The sequence below is a fragment of the Macaca fascicularis genome, chromosome 13 (assembly GCF_037993035.2).
Source record: "Macaca fascicularis isolate 582-1 chromosome 13, T2T-MFA8v1.1".
Taxonomy (NCBI): Eukaryota; Metazoa; Chordata; class Mammalia; order Primates; family Cercopithecidae; genus Macaca; species Macaca fascicularis.
In genome coordinates, this window is record NC_088387.1 from 12,957,464 (window position 1) to 12,979,373 (window position 21,910).

At 49.5% G+C, this 21,910-nt stretch overlaps 1 long non-coding RNA gene across 1 annotated transcript in view; it reads left to right on the forward strand.

Moving 5' to 3' along the window:
* The first annotated feature begins 18,797 nt into the window (after positions 1-18,797).
* Positions 18,798-21,910, forward strand: part of LOC135966764 (uncharacterized) — a 152,706-nt gene continuing 149,593 nt past the window's right edge. The window contains exon 1 of the long non-coding RNA XR_010580356.2: positions 18,798-18,957. This is a non-coding gene — a long non-coding RNA (uncharacterized lncRNA). The remainder of the gene's footprint in view (positions 18,958-21,910) is intronic.

A 21,910-nucleotide genomic window follows, 5' to 3' on the forward strand; every position in this document is an offset into this window, starting at 1 on the left:
CTGTGTAGACCCCAGAAAACAAGCATTGAGTTCAGACTCTTCTCTGAAGTTGGCCACCTGAAAGTATTTGGGCTTTGGGGTGTGATGAGGGCCTGGGGTCAGGGAACAAAGTGTTCTGGTTTGGACACGCAGGAGGTTCTCTGTAAGTCTCTCAGGTATAGCGTATGTTGCTAAGTATATGCTTTTAAAAACCCTAGGAGGAGGGGGCACCTAGAAGGGGCCCTGAAGTCAAGGGCATGGTCCAGTCTTTCCACCTCCCCAGCTGAAGACAGGCTGCCGGACAGTTCTCCAGAGTTTCCTAACAAAGAAGAGAAAAAAGAAATCAAAAAGACCTGGAGGATAGGCAAGCTGCTGAGGACTGACTGGGATTACCCTGCCTAATCCTCAAAACAAGCCTTCCCTATCTGTCCTCTGGGCCAGGTGAGGAAAGAGGTCATAGTAGGACATTCAGACCCTGGGCAGACAGCTGGCAGCCTGGAGCCCAAGAGGTGCAAACACATTTTCACTAAGGCACGTCCTGCAGAGCCCTAAATCCATTCAACCTTGAGTCAATACAGCACATGCTTCTGTGAGCACAGGGTTGGGTCTAGGGTTACAGATTAACAGCATCTCAAGGCAGAAGAATTTTTCTCAGTACAGATCAAAATGGACTTTCTTATGTCTTCGTCTTTCTCCATAGACACAATAACAGTCTGATCTCTCTTTCTTTCCCCCACACAGAGAGTGTCACCACTGTATGTCAGCCACCGGGGGACAGGCTTCAGTTTACACCCACCTTCCAAATTCCACCCTCTCACCTTGGCAGAAGCTGGCCAGGAATTGGGGCCAATGGATGGGTGGGGTCTGCAACGACACCGGGTTCAGGTCCCCATGACGGCTTCATACATGGTTGGTGGCCCTGCAGTTCCAGGTGCCACACACACGCCAGCCCCTACTCGGGTCCTGATCTTTGAGGAGGGGGAGCAGCAGAACCCGGGCACTGACCCCACAGTACCACTCACATCCACAGTTGATTCTGCAGACAGGCTTCAGGTCTCGGTCCTGGCCACCACCCCCTGCAGGGCCTCAGCTCTCTCCCAGGACTCACGTGGTCCTTCCTCACATGCAGCTCTGGTAGGATGCATTGATCTGTACACTGGGGCTCTGAGGTGACAATGGCCACGGTCATGCAGAGTGCAAGGGCACAGGCTGGGTGCCCATTGTGGGGACCCTGACTGCAGCACTCCCAGACTATCATTGGGCATGTTGGCCCCCAGGCTTAGCTAGGGCACCAGCAGTAGGAGTGCACTGCTCTGGACTCTGCAGGAGGAGGACAACTGTCACCGCATCTTCATGTTCTCCTGCTGGTGTCACTCTGTGCTTCTCATCTCCTGGTTGTAAGGGCAGACTCTCTGAACACCTTGTGAGGAACAGCAGAGTCCAGCAGAGAAGAGGAGAAAAGCCCCAGTTGCAATGATAAAAAATTGGCATGTGTGACATGGGCCCCCATTCAGATTCTGTATTTAGATGAGGTCTTCCAGAACACCTGCTCTCATTGGATAATACTTCAAATAAGAAAGTATACATAAATATACATATACACATACATATATATATATATATTTTAGACAGAGTCTCACTCTGTATCTCACGTTGGAGTGCAGTGGCATGATCTCAGCTCACTACAACCTCCGCCTGCCGGGTCCTGGTTCAAGCAATTGTCCTTCCTCAGCCTCCCGAATAGCTGAGATTACAGACATGCACCCCCATGCCGGGCTAATTTTGTGTACTTTTAGTAGAGACGGACTTTCACCATGTGGGCGAGGTTGGCCTTGAACTCCTGGCCTCGGGTGATTCACCCACCTTGCCCTCCTAAAGTGCTAAGATTACAGGCATGAGCTACAGTACCCGGCCCATTGTGGCAGCTTAATCACAGAGGAAAAGAAGGCCTGGACCCAGCACGAAGATGACGAAAAGGGGTAAGAGCAGCTCTCTCACCTATGGTGTTGCCAGGTGCTTCCAACTTTCAACATAAGGGACACTAAATAGCTTTCCCAATGAAAACAACTGAGATGTTGGGTAAAACCTACCAAAATGCATCTTTGTAAGTGCATTACTGAGCTGGCATTGAAGGATGGAATCCACAGCAGTCAATAAAGAATTGGCAGGAACCAAAGTGGCATTCTTTTTTCTGTTTAGACAGTTGCACAGAGGATGGGGCATCAGAAACAAAACTGTATGTCTCTCCAAAATGAGGTCAGAAATCTGACATCTTAGACTTAAAATGAAAGCCCACCTCAGAGCAGGAGCAGCGAGGAGAGCAGCTGTCCCTGCATTGGTGCTGGGTGGAGGGAAAACCCTGACCCTGAGAACCGACGAGAAACAGTCCTCCAGGAGTTCATGCTGGAAGACCTGGAGAGCATGGGTCAAATCGACGTGGCACCAGGCGGCTGCTCACTTCACCTCTACCCCATGTGAGTGAACATCTTTGCTGAAACAATGCAACCGTGTCCTCAAAATATCTCCCCACATAAAATTCCAAGGAAGATAAGTCCGCGTGCAAAAAGTTACAAAACTTAAGTCAACAAAGTACTGTGGATACATCCAATAATTCAAGAAACAAATTCAGCAGAGTCACAAAAATCCAAAAGGTGGAAAAGATCAACTGGTGGCAAAGGATCCGCTGCTGTTGCTCCTGTTAAGAGACTGTATTTCATAAAAAGCTAGACACGCCCCTCTGTGGCTTCACACTTGCCTTGTCAGGCATTTCTGCCTCAGAAATGCCCTTGCACTATCTTCTCCAAGAGAAACGTATGGGACAAGAATATTTAGGCAGTGATTGTAGAAATAGAAAACACCTGAAAGCCATCCAAACACACCTCTATCAAGGAAAAAAGCTGGCATAGTCACATTGTGGAATATGATACGGCTGTGAAAATGAACTGCCGTTAGAAGCATCAACAATGAAAAATTACAGGGAACAAAGGAAATTACTGAAAAATACACTGCTATTCCATATACAGTTCACAAACTATAACATATGACATGGCTTCATAATATACAGAGAAATGATAAACCTTATGAAAAGCAAGACAAACATTAACACATTAGTCCTATCTCTGGGTGAAGAAGGGAGACCCAGGTAATCAAGGAAGGGCATATTGTAGCCTTTCAAGACAGTTGATGCTAATGGATGATGGCATCAGTGCAATTATTAATCTTTGGTATTCCGCATTCAGTTTTGTTTGTTGGTTGGTTTTTGAGGCAGAGTTTTGCTCATGTTGCCCAGGCTAGAGTGTAATGGTGTGACCTCAGCTCACTGCAACTCCTCTTTCCCGGGTTCAAACAATTCTCCCACCTCAGCCTCCTGAGTAGCTGGGATCACAGGTGCCTGCCATGATGCTCAGCCAACTTTTTGTATTTTTTTAGTAGAGACGGGTTTCACCATGTTGGCCAGGCTGGTCTTGAACACTTGACCTCAAATGATCCACCTGCCTCAGCCTCCGAAGGTGTTGGGGTTACAGGCATGAGCCACCGTGCCCAGCCAAATTTTATAGACTCTTACGTGTCATATATTTCAAAATTAAACATAAAAAATAAAATATTTACTGTAGTTTGTAAATGAAAGAGCAATAAAAAATGTTGCAAACTTTTAAACATCAAACCTGTCGTATAGCTCATAGTGACCCTCGTATTAAGCTGTGGTAAGTTCCAAGCTGCATTTCACTGTAATTTTCTAAAAACTAGGTGAACAGATGAAAAACAGAATTCAGTTTTAAAACAAGATATTAAGATAATGTTACTGGTTGAAGGTTTCCAGGTTCTTGGTGCCTTGAACCAAGACTCAGACACAACGCAAAAATGGAGCAAGGAAAGAATGAAGCAGCAAAGCAGAGATTGACGGAAAATGAAAGCACACTCCACAGGGTGGGAGCGCCTGAGCACAGGGAGCCCGTTGCTGAAGTTTCTGGAGTTTGAATCCCCTCTAGAGGTGTCCTTTGGTTACTTGGTGTGCACCCTATGTAAATGAAAAGGAGGAAGTACAATTACAATGTCATGTACTCGGTGTATGCCCTGTGTAAATGGAGAGGATATTTCCTGTCATAGCCCAAGAGTTTCCATTTGATTTCGTTCTCCGAAGTCAGGGTGAATCAGCCTTATGTTCCTGCCTGCAGATCCTTTTCTCCTGCCTCCGTGGAATGGATGGCAGCACATGGAAAAGTGTTCTGTCCAAATGACATGCCCCAGAGCACTGGCAGCTGAGGACGAGCGAGAACCAGTTGGCACCACTGAGGAACGCTCGCCCGTGTCTCCACACCGCACAGAACAAAGTGAGTGTCCTTGTCCTGAACCCTCTGAAGTGGGTATTTCGTCTCAGGGCTTTCATGAAACCCTTTTTAGTAGAGGCTCCTTCTCTCTCCTTCTGCAGCCACAAGGCAGCAGGGATAGCCCTTCTCTCGCTGAAGTTCTTCTAAAAAAAACAAAGAGAATAAAAGAATAGAATTAATGTAATGAATAATAAAATAATGAAAATGAAACTTTTTTTACAGAAGCAGCTCTGGAATTTCATGTATTGGTGGCATTAAAAGCAGAAAATGGGCCTATAGGCGTGGTGGAGTGGCTCATGCCTGTAATCCCAGCACTTTGGGAGGCTGAAGCGGGAGGATCACGGGGTCAGGAGATTGAGACCATCCTGGCTAACACGGTGAAACCCCGTCTCTACTAAAAATACAAAAAATTAGCCAGGCATGGTGGCGGACGCCTGTACTTCCAGCTACTCAGGAGGCTGAGGCAGGAGAATGGCGTGAACCGGGGAGGCGGAGCTTGCAGTGAGCTGAGATCGCCTCACTGCCCTCCAGCCTGGGCAACAGAGCAAGACTCTGTCTAAAAAAAAAAAGAAAGAAAAGAGAAGAAAATGGGCCTATTATAGAGCTCAATTTAATGGCAAAATTTAAAGAAAGAATAAAAAGACTCTGCTAATAATGACGACATGAGGTGCTCATATTGTCATTTTCTCTGGGAACCAATATTGGGGAGGAGGTGGGACCACCTGCCACCAGGCTCCAGGTGATTTTCAGGCTGTTCCCCAAAATCACTGCAGCCTCTTCCCTGCTCGTCCCTTGATGCTGCTGCCGTGCCGGGCGTCCTGTGTGGCAGGACACACCTCGGCAGCTTCCAGTGGGATAGGCTTGTGGCATTCTGAACCTGAATGCCGTGATCACTAGGAAGTGAGGAGACACAAGCAGGAAGAGTTCAGGGATGGAGCGGCCGCTTCTCAGGGATCAGTCTCAGGCCTGAGCTGGGAAGAATCCCCTTTCAGGACAATGGCTCCAGGCTGAGGTCAACGCTGTTTCTTTGCATTATGATGACTGACCTGCATCCACAGGGAAGCGTATCTGGGCTCCTTTTTTCCAGGCGATGTTGGGAACACCTTGAAATGGGCACTGGTGGATTTCAATTCCAGCCTTCCAGAAGCCACTCCAAATGGAAATTGAGCTAAGGGATGTAGCTGGAGTAAGTAAACAACTTGAGATCCTGAACAACAATTTTCACATACAATATAGTATGCAGGGAAAAATGAAGCCTCAGGACCCTAATTCACAGCCAAAAAGAAAACAACATTAAGCTGGAAGCTGAATCATGCAAGAAACTGCCTTTCCTTTTGTTCCTAAGCGGATAGCTACAGATAAAGGGTTACATATCTCCACAGGAAGCTGGTCTATGTTCACCTTATCTTATGTAAAGGACTGATTTACCGCATGTGAGATGAAGACATAACTGACCATTCCCCACCTGCTCTCTTTCTCTTGCAACCTGAGGACGACCACAGGCTCCCTCTTTCCCCTCCAGCCCGCCCTTCCCTCCAGCCCACCCTTTTCCTCCAGCCCACCCTTCCCTCCAGCCCACCCTTCCCTCCAGCCCACCTTTCCCTCCAGCCCACCCTTCCCTCCAGCCCACCCTTCCCCTCCAGCCCACCCTTCCCTCCAGCCCACCCTTTTCCTCCAGCCCACCCTTCCCTCCAGCCCACCCTTCCCCTTTAACTGCTAAAGCCCTCAAAATCATCTTGGGAGGAAGGCAGAGACCACAGATTGTTTCTGTGATTCCATGTTTTTTTCTTCCAAGCATGTCCTTAACCTTGGCAGAATTATCTTTTAAATGGATTGAGATTGGTCTCAGGTACCTTTTGGTTTACAATCACATGCCTCAGCCATCACCGAGCTCCCTGGCTTTTGTCCTCTTTTACCAAAGGAGGAGGGTGAATTCCATGATCCTAAAACCCCTTCAGCTCTCCATAGGTTTCTGGGGGGACACAATTACCTAAGAGATTAGAGAGAGCATCCTAAAATATGAGTAGACGGTGTGTGGCACTTAGGGTTAAGTTTGGCTGCATAAAACAGAAGACACAAGCTAACAGAGGCTCACACATAGAAAGGTCTGTCTTTTCACATGAAAGGAATCTGAAGGCAGGCAGTCCTCCCCTGTGCACTGGATCTGTGATGTTATCAGAGAGCCCAGCTTCTCCTATCATTCCCTCAGGCACTTTGACTGAAGGTGGTTGTATCTTCTAGATCACCTCACACTCCAAGAGAGCAGCTTTGTTCCTGCAATCACAGCTGCATTCAAAGCAGCAGGAAAAAGAAAAAATAAAACAATGTCATACTCAGTAGTTTGGCTTCTTTTAAGTCCTTTTGGATGTCCTACTCAACAATTCCACTTATATCACATGGGCCAGAATGCACCAACATGGCCACATGGGTGCACAAAGACAGCTGGGAAACGAAGCATTTAGTGCAGAGCCTTGGTCAGAAGAGGAGGAAGAAATGGATGTTGAACCAACTGTTTCTGTCACATGGCGTTTTAGTTGAGCTTGGAAGGATGAATGGGTTATTCACAGACAGGCTTGGAGAGAGACACAAGCAAGGATCGTGTGTGGAAGAAGCACGCTGGGAATTCGGAGGATAAAAAGAGTCTCCCCCTCACTGCAGATTCTTCTTGCTAAAAACTCAAGGGCTTCTGAATTATTTCCATACTTTTTCTTTCTGAATTTAGAAGATTTACAATTCAATTATATGTAACGCTGAGACGTCGTCTTCTTGGGGATTGTTTAAACACTAGTCCGTTTGGGTTGGGAAAGAGAAACCTAAGACCCAAGTGCAGGGGGAGGGAGTTTCAAGGTTCCTGGAACAAAATGCTGGAAGGAATTCAGGCAAAATATTCCATGGTCTTCTGATTGCTCTCTGGTGCCTGTTGTGAAGTCTAAAAGCTGTGATGCTCCCCAGGAATGGCTGTGTTCTGAAAGCTTTTCCAGGAAACTGTCTTGAGCTGGGCTACATTGTTAGCTCTCTGCTTCACAGAAAGAGCCTTCTGGAAGTCCAGAGGGCACTTAGATAAGACGGATTACATGGCACTCAAGGTTTCCTCAGTGGTTTTCTTCCAGACATAAGGGTCAACAACTCAGTGTCATAGAAATTTTAAAATGAATAAAATATTTGGATGGAAGGAGAAACCTTCAAAATTATGCCTATTATTTAGCATTTTATCTTCCACAAAGCAAAACAAAGCTATAAACTTCTCACTGCAACTGTGAGGGAAGAGAATCCTAAAACATTTTGTCTTAGCCTGTTTTCTGCTTCTCTTAGCAGAGTGCCTGAGACTGGGTAATTTACAAAAACAGAGATTCACTTCTCACAGTCCTGGAAGTAGGAAGTACAAGGTGAAGGGGTGGTGGGCATCTGGCAAGGACCTTTGTGCTGTGTCATCCCACAGGAAGGTGGAAGGGCAAGAGAGCATGAAGGAGTAAGAGGGGTCAAACTCACTTTTGTAGCAGACCAATTCTTGTGATAAGGAACCCGCTCCCCCAATAACAACATTAGTCCACTCACCAGGGCGAAACCCTCATGACCTGATCACCCCTTAAACATCCCTCCCCTCAGCACTACTGCATGGGGGATTCAGTTTCCAACACTTGAAATTTGGGGGACACTTTCAAGCCATAGTAAGAAAGAAATGGCAAAAATAAATTACTTAGACAGCGTTTATCACTAATAATAAGGTATGCACAAAACATCATTTATAGTCTATATTCACTATAATATGTTGTGCTCTATTTTCATGTTACTTTATGCAAAGAAATAAAAAACAAAGAGAAAGATTTTTGAGAGAAGTATTAAGAAATAGCACCATAACTTTAGTTAAACTGAGAAACTGGTGGAAGTAATTGTTTTAAAAACCTTTTTTATTTGTTGGTTGTTTGGAAGTCAGTGGTGACATTTCAAGGAGGAGTTGTCATTGGGAAGGCAGATTTCAGGAGGCTTTCGTAAGAGTGCGTGAGGAAGATGGGCAAGGAAGGAGGACAGGTGACTTAGAAAGATTCTTGATGGCAACTGGAAGTGCAGAAATAGAATGGTGACTTCAGGGAGAAGCAATTCAAGGAATGTTGTGCTTTTGCTTCCCTCTTTCTGTCCCTCTCCCCATCTCTCTTTCCATCTCTCTCTGCCTCTCACTTTGTCTGTCTCTGTTTCTCCCTCTCTGTGCCTCTCTCCTGGTTGCTCTGTCTCTCTTTGTCTCTTTTCAAGAGTCTGTGTGTGTCTCTGTCTCTCTCTTCCCCTCATTTCTTTCTCCATCTTTCCATGTCTCTCTGTGTCTCTGCTTCTCTGACTTTTTCTGTCTCTCTCTCTCTCTGTCTCTCTCACTTTCTTTCTTTCTTTCTTTCTTTCTTTCTTTCTTTCTTTCTTTCTTTCTTTCTTTCTTTCTTTTTCTTTCTTTTTCTTTCTTTCTTTCTTTCTCTCTCTGCGTGTGTGTGTGTCTCACTCTCTTGGTTTCTCACTCTCACTCTCCATCTCGCAGCTCTCTTTGGTTTCACTATGCAAGCTGACTTTCCCCACCTGATGATCCAGTAGTATTAGCAGGAACCGGGTGGACTACCCCCACCACCCGCATCCTGTGCCCATCCATGAACTGGGGCAGAGGAGAGGACTGATCTCGCTACTTGGCCTGGCTGGACATGTTGACCCTCAGGATCACAGGCAGTGGAAGGAGCAGCTCCTGGAAGGTCAGAGTGGGTTCTGTGATGGATGGAAATGACAAGTATGTTGAGCAACAAAAATGACCAGCACTTGGTCTATGGCAGCAGGAGCTCAGAAGTGAGGAATTCTAGGGCCTTAAATGAGTGGCTCATTGTGGCAAAAACTTTTTTAACAAAAAAAAAGCCCCTTGGGCCCCGCGTGGTGGCTCAGGCCTGTAATCCCAGCACTTTGGGAGGCCGAGACGGGCAGATCACGAGGTCAGGAGATCGAGACCATCCTGGCTAACACGGTGAAATCCCGTCTCTACTAAAAAAAATACAAAAAACTAGCCGGGCGAGGTGGCAGGCGCCTGTAGTCCCTGCTACTCGGGAGGCTGAGGCAGGAGAATGGTGTAAACCCAGGAGCGGAGCTTGCAGTGCGCTGAGATCCGGCCACTGCACTCCAGCCTGGGCGACAAAGCGAGACTCCGTCTCAAAAAAAAAAAAAAAAAATAGCCCCTAAGGAGTGTTCCAATGACCACCTCTTAAGCAATACAATTGACCCGTGAACAATGCAGAGATTCGGGCACCAAGCCGCCACACAGTTGAAATTTCTACAATAACTTTTGGCTATACCAAAAGGAATTTACTAATAGCCTATTCTTGGGTGGAAGCCTCAGTGATCACGCAGAGAGTCGGTTAACGCACATTTTGTGTGTTGTATGTATTGTATAGTGTATTCTTACAGTAAAGTAAGCTAGAGGAAATCATAGGAAAAATGTGTTTACTATTCATTAAGTGGCTCATCATAGAGTTTCTTCTCCTCATTTTTGCATTGAGTAGGCTGAGGAGGAGGAGGTGGGAGGAGAGCAGGAAGGATTGGTCTTGCTGTCTAAGGGGTGACAGAAGTGAAAGAAAGTCCAAGTGTAAGTAAGTGACCCACACGGTTTAAACCCTGTTGTTCAAGGGTCAACTGTTTGAACAGGGAAGTTTTGAAGTGACCTCTTTTTTTTTCTTGAGACAGAGTCTCACTCTGTTGCCCAGGTTGGACTGCAGCGGCTTGATCTTGGATCACTGAAATGGAAGTGACTTCTTTTCAAATAGGGCATGGCAGGGAAAGGGGGCGGAAAATGGCAAAAGTCTGCCCCACAAACTCAGGACCAAGATCCCCAATTTCTTCACTTGGTGAGTGGGGCTCTCATCCCCTAGACCACAAAGTCTATTTGGGTTCAAAGATCACCTAGGCTCTGGGCTTGGCCTTCCAAGAGAAGAGGTATCTGGGTCCTCCCAAGAATGCAGAGCTGTCCATTCCTGGATGAGTGACCGCAGCTCTGACCCTGTCCCTGGTCTGGGCTTCACTCCTCCTCCTGTAGGCGGCCGCGGCCACAGGCTCAGGAGTTCTCTAACCCAGGCAACACGTGGTTGTGGGTGGGCGTGCTTGCAGGCAGAGGAAGAGGTCTGGGGCTTACTTGAGAATCTCAATGCTGACACACAAAAAAAGGTAAAAGCTCCTGCAGGATGCTGGCATATACAGCTAACAAGATAACACTGTGGGTGTACATCCTGGCACACAGGAAGAGCATTCTTGTTCATGGCGGTGGTTTCAAATATTTCAGTGAGTTCTCCCTTGAATGCCTCTGTCGGGAGCCACTTCGGTTCAGCGTGGGCAGCAAGGGAGCGTCAAGGACTGGTAGTTACGAATTCAAGCTTGTACACAGCGACAGGTCACAGGTCTCTGGAAGATGCCTGTCAATCAATATTCAGAGGTAGCATTCCATAACTGAAGCATAGGGCATATCTGACCTCATCTGACATGGCTAAAGTCATGATTGTTTTTCTAACTGGGAAATTTATGTAACTGATTTGCCAATAAAGAACCATCTCTCTCCCCCTTTTTCTGACATAATGCTAGTCATTAGGGAAATGTTCTGATGATGTTCGTGAAAGAACAAACCAATGTCTTCCGCTGTAATACCACCCATTTCACACATATGACTCTTGCTGCTTCCATGTGACACTAAAAGTTTCAGGAGTGCCAGGAAGTCTCTTTAATCATCGCTCTCCAAGGTGCTCAGGAGATGAAGTCATTCTGTGAAGTGGACTCCAGTTAACACCACTGAGAAATTGTCCTAGAGAAAGTAAAACTTGTAATGGCCTCATACTTTACAGAAATAATGCAACTTTCTTCTTTCGTTTCTTTCCAGTTTTTAGATATTAATATTAATTGGTTCAGGGCAACCTGTTTCTGCATCAAAGTCTTGGGAAGCTTCCACCTGTTTTTATTTTATTTTATTTTATTTATTTATTTAGAAATAGAGTCTCACTGTCACCCAGGCCAAAGTGTAGTGGTGTGATCACAGCTCACTGCAGTCTCAACCTCCCAGGCTCAAGCCAATCCTCAGGCCTCCACCACCTGAGCACCTGGGACTGCAGATGTGCCACCATGTCCTGCTAATGTTTTATTTTTATTGTTTTATTTTGTGTAGAGTCAGGATCTTGTTATGTGGCCAAAGCCGGTCTCAAACTCCTGGTCTCAAACAATACTTATGTCAGCCTCCTAATGCGCTGAGATTATAGACATGAGCCACGGCACACAGCTGATTTATTTATTTATTTTCTCAGAACTATGCGACCTGATTCTTAATACATAAGGAAATAGAAGCCAGACAAAGGTGGAAGTAGTTACACACGATGTGAGTGTCATTTGGCACTTAGACAAGAGAGGCGGATTATAAAAATAAAAGATCCACATGTCGCAATGTCGCAATTGACTGTGGGCTTGGATATGAACTCCAGCACTTTTTATTTTTATTTTCTAAGAGATAGTGTCTCACTCTCTTACTCAAGCTGGAGTGCAGTGATATAAGCATAACTCCCTGTAATCTCAAACTCCTGAGTTCAAGTGATCCTCCTGCCTCAGCCTCCCAAGTAGCTGGGACTACAGATGTGCCATCGCTCCAGGCTATTTTTTTTTTTTTTTTAATTTTGTAGAGACGAGGTCTCCCTGTGTTGCCCAGGCTAGTCTCAAACATGTGACCTCAAGCAATCGTTCCGCCTTGGCCTCCAAATCGGTGGGATTATAGGTGTGAGCCACTGTACCTGGCCAAGAAATCAGCTCCACCTGTTTTCTGTATAAAGTTTAGCATCTAGATACAAAGCAAAATAACGTTTAAAGATCAAGGAATCTGAAGGGAAGCTTGTGGGAGGGGAATGGGCTGAAGGCAGCGTTTTTTGGTCTACGGTTTTGCTTATTCTTGGACTTTCCAAAGTCCCGAATGAAGCAGAAGGCAAGTGAGAAGGGAGGAAGAGGCGGGAGGAAAGGAGGAGGGCTGCGCCTCTGAGGTTGCAGATTAGCCCAAGGCGGCTCAGTGGCTGGGAAGGAAGGAAGGAAATTCCCAAGCCCGAAGGTAGAGACAGAGTCCTGGGTCCAGCAGAGACTGGAGGGGAGGAGGGTGCCGGGAGCCAAAGACCTTCCTGCTAGCATTGCAGCCTCTTAAACTGCTTAGGCTTTTATCCAAATTTGGTATGTCCGCATTTTGTAGACCTCCAAACCAAGTCACTCAGGGTTACCCAAGCAGGAAGGAGAGGATGATAGGAGAAGGTGCCCCATCTGATGATGCCCTTCTGGCTTTTATCCATTTCTGGGAATGACTCTTTCTCCAACTCGGGGGATGCCCCTCTGGGAGAATACAGTGGCATGGACCAGCAGTGGAGAATTCCAAGTCCAAAAAACGATTGGCATTTTAAGGAAAGTAAGAAATCATCCTGCATATATGAAACATTGGGAAAAAAGGTTATTACTAATAATTCTCAAGAGACCACTCTGGTGAGATTGGGTTTCTTGGGGATGTGTGGAGCAGGGTATATGTACTGAGTGGGCACATCCCACCATTCAGACTCCTCCCTCACCTCCTGTCTACTCTAGCAGTCAGAGGGCAGCTCCGGTCCTCATCTCCGCTGAGCGACCAACTCACTCATTCACTCACTCCTTAACTCATTCACTCACTCACTCACTCATTCACTGCTTCACTCGCTCACTCACTCATTCACTCACTCAGTCCTTTATTCATTCACTCACCGTTTTACTCACTCGCTCATTCATTTACTCATTCAATCACCCATTCACTAACCCATTCACTTACTCACTCACCCATTCACTCACTCACCCATTCACTCACTCACCCATTCACTCACTCACCCATTCACTCGCTCATTAACTAACCCATTCACTCACTCATTCACTTATTCACTAACCCATTCACTCACTCATTCACTCATTCACTAAGCCATTCACTCACTCATTCACTCACCCATTCACTCACTCATTCATTCCCTCATTCACTCACTCAGCCATTCACTCATTCGCTCACTCATTCACTTACTCACTCATTTCCTCATTCATTCACTCAATCATTCACTCACTCAATCATTCACTCACTCATTCACCTCTTCATTCATTCACTCACTCACTCATTCACTCACCCTTTACTCACACACTCACTCACTTATTGACTCATTCACTCACTCATTCGTTCATTCACTCACTCACTTCTTCACTCACTCATTCACTTGTTCACTCACTGACTCATTCACTCACTCTTTCCCTCACCCATTCACTCACTCACCCACTCATTTGTTCACTCACTCATTCACCCACTCACCCATTCACTCACTCATTCATTCACTCACTCACTCATTCATTCACTCACTCACTCTCTCATCACTCATTCCCTCAGTCACTCACTCATTCACTAAGTCGCTCATTCATTCACTTACTTATTCACTCACCCATTCACTCACTCACTCTTTCACTCATTCACTCACTTAGCAATTCACTCACTCACTCACGTTCACTCATTCACTCATTTACCCACTCACTTACTCATTTACTCCTTCCCTCATCCACTCACTCACTCATTCACTGACTGACTCACTCACTCACCCATTCACTCATTTACTCACTCATTTACTCCTTCACTCACTCACTCACTCCTTCATTCATTCATTCATCAGCATCCATGACAGGTTCACTCTGTCGTGGGCTCTGCTGTTGCCCTGGGCCTGCAGCAGGGAATAGTCAAAGATCTCTGAATCCATGGCATTCAGAGTTCAGCAGGGGGACCTCTGGAGAAGCCCAGTAGATAGGTGAAATGCCCCATGTGTGACACTGATGAGGATGTTTTAAGAGAAGCAGGGAGGGAACAGGAGTGTGCATGGAGCCCAGAATTTCTAAGAGGGTGATCTGGGGACGCCTCAGCACTGCAGAAGACCTTGCAGGACAGACTTGAGGAAGGTGGGCAGAGTGGGTAGGGAGAGGAGGGCCTGGGCTGAGGAAAGAGCGGGCTGGGCCTGAGGTTGTCGGGTGCCTGCATCGGCCTCTGGGCATCACCAGGATCTGAAGGGACCAGAGGACAGGCCAGTGTACCATGTGTGGGGCCTGTGACTCCAAGTCAGCAGAGAAGATGCCTGAATTACCTCCTGATAGGTGCACCCTGACTTTGAAGTTGAGCATACTCGAGGCATGGAGGTGGGGTGGATGTGGGGGCAGATCAGGGGATGGGGAGGGAGCCTGTTCCGGTCCAGATCAGAGGAAATGACTTGGCCCCAGTGGCTCCAGATTCAATGAAGAGCCAAGAGGGACTTTCCTGAGGGACTTTCCTGAGGGACTTAGATGCCAGGGCGGAGGAGCACTGCAAGGCTTCAGCCTGAGTCCCTGGGAGGATGGAGTCACCATGAGCTGAGGTGAGGAATACTGAGCGGTGGGGGGTTGTGCGGGGATGCAGAGGCCTGAGCTCGTGTGGCCCCTGCAGATTTGAGATGCCCACTCCATGCACAGGCAGAGACGGCAGGGAAGGGGAAGAGGCTGCAGCTCAGGTAGCCCTGGAACGTGCAGCCCGACATGCTGGGGCACTGGGTCATGGTGCCCTCATGGCTGGGAGCTGCTTCCCTCCTGGGATGCCACAACTCCTTTAGAGCACATCGGCAACTCCTGCGCTCACCACAGAGGGGAAGCGGGAAGGACATCTGTCCCTATGCATGTTCTCCTTCACCTGGTCCTAGGCAGGTCCCAGGCAGCACCTCCCCTCCCAAGTGGCTCACCTTGGCCCCTGCCCCTAGTGTTCACAGCCAGACCCTCGAAGAGGGCTGGACTCAGCGGCTCCCTTCTAATGAATAGAAGCAGGCAAAAGAGATGGCGGTCTCTCCTGAGATTGGATTGGGAGGGCTGCAGGTTCCGTCCATTGGAACTCTCCCCCTGGGTCTTCATAGGTGCTAGTTCTGGCATAGCCAGTCACCTGCCCAGGGCAGAGGGCGGCCTGAAGCTGATGCCACGGAGAGTCTGGGGCCTTCAGTCCAACAGCCTGCAAGCAATAGAATCCTGCCAGCAACACAGAAGCGAGCGTGGAAGCAGCTCCTTCCCTGATGAGCCTGAGCTTTCGGAAGACACAGCAGCCCTGGGCAGACATCTGCTGCAGCCGCGGAGAGCGCCTGGGGCAGAGGGCCCAGTGAAGCCTGAACTCCCGGCCCAAGGAGTAATCATTCCTGGGGTATAACTGTGTGCTGGTGTGGGCCACAGTTTGGAGTAACCTGTCAAGGGACAATGAAGAACAAACACACACCTCAGGTCCTACTGGGTGGAAGCTGTACGGTCAGCATGGCATGTAATATCTGTCAGGCCTCTGAGCCCAAGCCAAGCCATGGCATCCCCTGTGACTTGCAGGTGTAGGCCCAGATGGCCTGAAGTAACTGAAGAATCACAAAAGAAGTGCAAATGGCCTGCCTCGCCTTAACCGATGACATTCCACCACAAAAGAAGTGAAAATGGCTGGTCCTTGCCTTAAGCCATGATATTATCTTGTGAAATTCCTTTTCCTGGCTCATCCTGGTTCAAAAAGCTTCCCCACTGAGCACCTTGTGACCCCCACTCCTGCCCGCCAGAGAACAACCCCCCTTTGACTGTAATTTTCCTTTACTTACCCAAATCCTATAAAACGGTCCCACCCTTATCTCCCTTTGCTGACTCTCTTTTCGGACTCAGCCCACCTGCGCCCTGGTGAAATAAACAGCCATGTTGCTCACACAAAACCTCTTTGGTGGTCTCTTCGCAGGGACACGCATGACAATATCTTCCAGGTGAATTAGAAGATTCATTGCTAAGGCCAAAGATTTAAAAAAAAAGAGAACCTCTAATTGTAGCACCATTAAAATACATGACATGCAAAAAAAAAAAAAAAAAAAGAGCCATAGCCATTCTTTTCCATCTTAGCTACAGGTATATATTAATATATGTTAATTCTCTGACTGACTGAGCAATGCGCCAAACTCATAAGAACAGATGTGTGAGGACCGTCAGTGACCACCCTGACCTCAGCCCTTATATACAGACAAACTTTTGAACATAATCTGTAGCCTTGGGGGTCTTGACACTCTAAATTTTATTATTTTTAATTAACTATTTCTATTCCCTAAGCAATACCTGTTCATCAGAGAGAAAAAATGGCATTACCTATACTAAGCAAAAGAAAGGAAATAAAATGCTCAGAAACATTTACATATATATGCACACACACACACACACTCGCACGCACAGGCTCGCACTGTGTCTAGGCCTGCCTTTTCACTTATTTGTATGTCCTGAACTTATTTCCATGTCAGTAGACACTTATCTTCGTAGCGGTAACAGCAACTAAATATTATTGCAGCGTCTATTTTTACCATCATTTATTTAACTCATCATGTTTGAACTGTTAGGTTGTGTCTATGGTTTTCTGTGTTATAGACAATTTGATGACAAATGACCCATCCCCTAATGTTCAACATAAAAGTATCAATTGTATAAGGAGATAAGGGGTATTTGGCTGAAATAAAATTCAGTTTGCCCTACCTTCTCCACATGTAATATGCTCTAAAAAGGCATGAATAATTAAATTAGCCCTTCTATTCTCCAGCACAGATCCTGAGTCCAGCGGTGGGTGCAGGTGCTCAGAGCCTCGGTCTGCTCTTCTGCCTGCCAGAAGGCAAAGGCCAGTCAACTGCCACCTTAAGACACCCAGGATTCTCCTCTCCTTTTTTATTAATAGAATAATGCTCAGGCTCAGTGCATGAGAGCAGCGCTCTCTGACTTTGCATTCATCAGAGTAACCTAGGTGGTTTGTCTAAAAATATACATTCCCTGGCTGCGCTGGCAGAAACTGGACTTCAGTGGTTTCGTGGGCGTGTGCATAGGACAGGTGATTCTGAGGACCACGAGGGGTTAGGAATTTCCCCGTTCATTCTGGCCAAGGGAGAGATCAGACCATCCAGCATTGTCCGCAGCATATTTTTTTTTTTCCTCTTTTGCAATGAATATTTGATGCTCAGCGGGATGAGCCCCAGGATAAGACACACATCCAAGAAAAATCCATGCCTCTCCATCTTTTCCCCAGGATTGCCCTCCTTTGCGATTGCTTCGTATTCCCCGGTTCATAGAACAAACCTCTTCTTAGTCTCTTTTGTTGTCTCTTATCTGTTCAACAAACACTCACTGCGCAGGACCATCCTCCGGTAAGCCCTCGAGTGGGGCCGTTTGGCAGCCCTACTTCGTGGGGTGAGCACTGAAGGAACCGGGGCCCCATAAGCCCGTGCTTTTGTGGGGGCTGCCCCCTCTCCCGTCGCAGGGTAACCGGCACCAGGCTGTTAAGCTGTGGATGGATTTCAGTACGTGGAGTTGGCCAGTGAAGTCAGCCGAGGTCAGCACAGCGTACAGCAGCGCGCGTGTCCGTGGGGAGGAAGGGTCGTCCCGCCTCCCCTTCAGGCCAGTCCTGTTGCGCCTCCTCCTGCCCCACTCTGACTTCCGCGCCCCCAGGCGTCTCTGAGGGTCGCGCCCCGATACCCTCCTCCACCCCAAGGCATCTTCTCCCAAAGGGCCGGGCTGGTGGCTCAGGAGCGCCACAGCCCCCTTGGGCCCGGGAAATCGTAGCTTCGTCATAGCTAAGCCCGCCGCGCTCAGCTTTTCTCGCCACCTGAATGATCCACTCTCCGTGCGTCCTTCCCGACCTCAGGCTGCAGAGAAAACTTGGGGGCGGGGGTCGAGGAAGCCGCGCCCCGGGGCTCCCAGTGCAGCCCCCAGAGGAATCCTGCGGGCAACAACAAGCTGTGCGAGCGGCGGGGCTAGGCGCCGACAACAGCACGAGCGGCCGGGCCTGCTGCGAGCCTCCGCGTCCAGGTAGGGTCTCCGCGCCCCAATTCCATCCCGCCCCGCCATCGGCGCTCCCAGCAAGTGCGGGGTTTCCACCCGCCCCGGCGTTCGCGCCCACTCACGGTCTCCCTTGCCCCCCGGGAGATGCTCCCCGCGTTCTATTCCGCCCCGCCTTGGCGCGCCCAGCAAACGTTGTGACCTCACCCCCCTGCGGTCTCCCCCTCCCCTGACGCTGCCCCTGCCCCCACCTGTGGCGCTCCGGGCATCTCTAAAGCCCCCAACCAGAGTCCTCCAACCCACCCGCGAGGCTCGCGCACCAGCAACGCGACCCCACCCACAGGGACCCCGCCCACCTGTGGCGGTACCCCCGCATCTGCGACCTCCCCCATCGCTAGCGCGGCCCCTACCTACGACGACCCCCGCGTAGGTGCTCCTGCCTACACACGCCCCCTCCCCGCCAGCCCCTGCCCTTTCCCTGCCCCTTTCCCTGCTCCTGCCCCTAGCCGCGCCCCCGCCCCCGCCCCCGCAGGCCCTCAGGTGCGCTCGGGCCCCGCCCGTCACTGCCCATTTGCGCTGGCGCCAGGCGGGGGCGCGGGCGGGGCAGCAGTTCCGAGTCCGGCGCGCACGGGCAGGGTCCCCATTGCCTGCCGCGCACCCGGACTAGCGACTACCCTCGGCCTCCTCGCCATGGACGCGGACGACTCCCGGTCCCCCAAGGGCTCTTTGCGGAAGTTCCTGGAGCACCTCTCCGGGGCCGGCAAGGCCATCGGCGTGCTGACCAGTGGCGGGGATGCTCAAGGTGCGCGCCCCCCTCCAGGCGGCGAGGTCGGGACGGATGGAGAGAGGGAGAACAGGGCGAAGGGGATGGGGGGATAGGGCAGAAGAGGGGGGGAGCGATGGGAGGACCCGGGGAAAGATGGGGAAGCGATGGGAAGAACCGGGGAGAAGAGCGGGGAAGCGATCGGGAGAACTGGGTCGAAGCCTGTGCCCGGGAGCGGCAGGGCAGGGGTACCTGCGGGGCAGCGTGAACCGTCAAGGCAGCCCCGGGGTCCTTGCCGGGTGGGGCGGAGGAGGAAGGGACATGGCGGTAGGAACCTCCATCCGAAAGAGAGTGAGCTTTCCATCCCGTCCGGTTTATGTTTTAAATTGAACCTGGCAGAGGGGTCGCCTGGAGCGCCCTCGGGGGTCGTTCTGCCTCTGAGCTGTAGGACTGGGCCGGGCTTCCCCTCCGAAGCGAGGGTACAGCGCGATCACTTCCTAAGTGGCCCCCCGACCCCCAACTCCGCCCCACGCCACCACCCAGCTTGTCGAGGAAGAAACGGCCGGGTCCCCGCACACCTCCTGTAGCCTCGTGCCCCGCGCGGTGTGGGCGGGGTCCCGGCTGCTGCAATGCAGGACGCGGCGGGGGTGCTCTGGGTTCCCGCCTGGCGTCTCCGAGGCGGTCCGGCAGCCCCTCGCGTTTCCGCTGGAAGATTTACAAAAAGGGTTTCTTGTGCTCGCATGTGCTGTCGCCTTCCGGCTCGTGACAAAACTGAAAACTAAAGTGGCTCTCAGGCCCTCCCCGCCAGCCTCCGCGGACCGGAAGGACCAGGAAGCGGGGACTCCGGGACGTCAGCGGCGCCGCGGCGCGGGTTCTGGGCTTCCCCTGCCCTGCAATGTGGAAGCGGCTCTCCAGGAGGGGCCCGAGCCTGGGCCCACGACGCGGGCGCGCCGGGAGGACATTTAACATTGAAGAGCGGGAGGTGATGGACAGTGCGCTCCCCAGGCCCCGGGTGCACCTAGGGGCGCCTGTGCCCGGGATCGGGAGGGTGAGGCCTTCTCCGTCAGGTAGACTTGTTAAATCTATCTGAAAGTCACAGATAACTATGTGTCAAGTCGTCACAGATATTTATGTATCCTGAATGAGATGGCTACGGAAAACATGAAAACATCGTTACTGGTTACGTGCATGATGCATCCAAAACATTGTTACCTGCACAGTGGCAGCACTGATATTTGTGGGCTTTTGAACGTGTGGACTGGAGTGTTAAGAGTCCTTCAGAGTCATGACAGTAGTTTGATTTGAATGTTCTTTTCTTGGCGAATAAATGCTGTACATTGAATTTACCCAGGAAACTAGGAAGGTGAACCCACACGAAGGACACAGGCCTGTGGGCTGCTCCAGGCACCATTAGGGCGTTGCGGGGCCTGAGCCATGTGCTTCCCGTTCAGCCTCTTGAGAGCCGTGACGGCGTCTCTGTTCTGCCTCACACTGGACCGGCTAGTTTCATATTCTTGTTATGGTTCCGAAGCTACAAGCGGTTGGATTCTGCGAGTCGCTCTCTGTCTTCCTCCTCCAGCTGCTTTCAAATGGGTCGTCTCTTTTTTTAGAACTGCTTTTTTAAGCAGTGATTGATGGGGTGAGTTGTAGTGCTGTCCTGAACTGCAGAGGGAGCGCACTGAGGAACCTGGGTTTTGATGCTGTGCACATCAGCTGAGTCAGCAGCCCAGGGCCCTGTCAGTCCCATTATTAAGCTTATTTCTTGCTCTTCGACGCCTTAAAAAAAAAAAAAGCAAACTCCTGCTTGCTGTCACTGGCTGTTTGGCAAATGGGTGTTTACCCTGGAAAGAGGGACATTTTGTCCTCTGGACCGTCTAAGGCGCCCTTTAGTGACATGGTCCGTTTCTGACCACTCTATTCTGTGGGCGTCCTTCCTGCTTCCACCTTCCCTTTCCAAACGCCTCCGCCTCCAGGGCTTTAATTTTCCTTCTGTGTGTGTGTCACGCAGAGGTTACGACTATTGCGCCAGTGCCCTTATTTTATTTTATTTTTTTCCTGCGGAGGTCCCAGAATTTGCTACATCTCAAAAGAAGCAATTGCATCCATTTGTTCGCGATGATCATAAACAGTGCCCTCTAAGGGAGACTAATTGGTCAACCCGTCTGCTGTGGGTAGAAAGACAGGAGTGGCCGCGGAACCAGGGCTCTGCCTCTTCAGAGCCTGCACAACCATCCTGCTTTCTTTCTTCAATATCCAGTAGGGGGGTTAATTTGAATAAGCCCTTGAAACCAACAAAGCAGGAAAGTGCAAAGACATTGAGTTGCGAGATTTAAAATGACAACCAGCAGCCTCTCATTCTTCCTTCACTGGGGGTTGCCGCTTCGTTTTGGGGCCGCAGGGTATGTTTGGCAGCGACATCGGACCTTTGTACTGTGCGACTCATGAATTGAGATAGTTCCTTACTAAGTGCTTTGTGCTGTAGGTATGAAAATGGGGAAAGAGGGAGCACTGTCCCGGGTGGAGAGGCGTGGAGAGACGCTGTGATACATAGCAGGTCCTTTTCTTCTGGGCTCCTGGTTATAAATCTTTTTTTTTTTTTTTTTTCTAATAGCCTGACAGATGGTTTTTGTGTCTTTTTTTTTTTTTTTTTAGAGGGAGCTGGCTCTGCCGCCCAGGCTGGAGTGCAGTGGCCAGATCTCAGCTCACTGCAAGCTCCGCCTCCCGGGTTTATGCCTTTCTCTTGCCTCAGTCTCCCGAGTAGCTGGGACTACAGGCGCCCGCCACCTCGCCCGGCTATTTTTTTTGTATTTTTTAGTAGAGACGGGGTTTCACTGTGTTAGCCAGGATGGTCTTGATCTCCTGACCTCGTGATCCGCCCATCTCGGCCTCCCAAAGTGCTGGGATTACAGGCTTGAGCCACCGCACTCGGCCCTGGTTTTTGTGTCTTAATTAAAAGATTGAAGACTGTGGGCCAGACCCAAACTAATTCCAT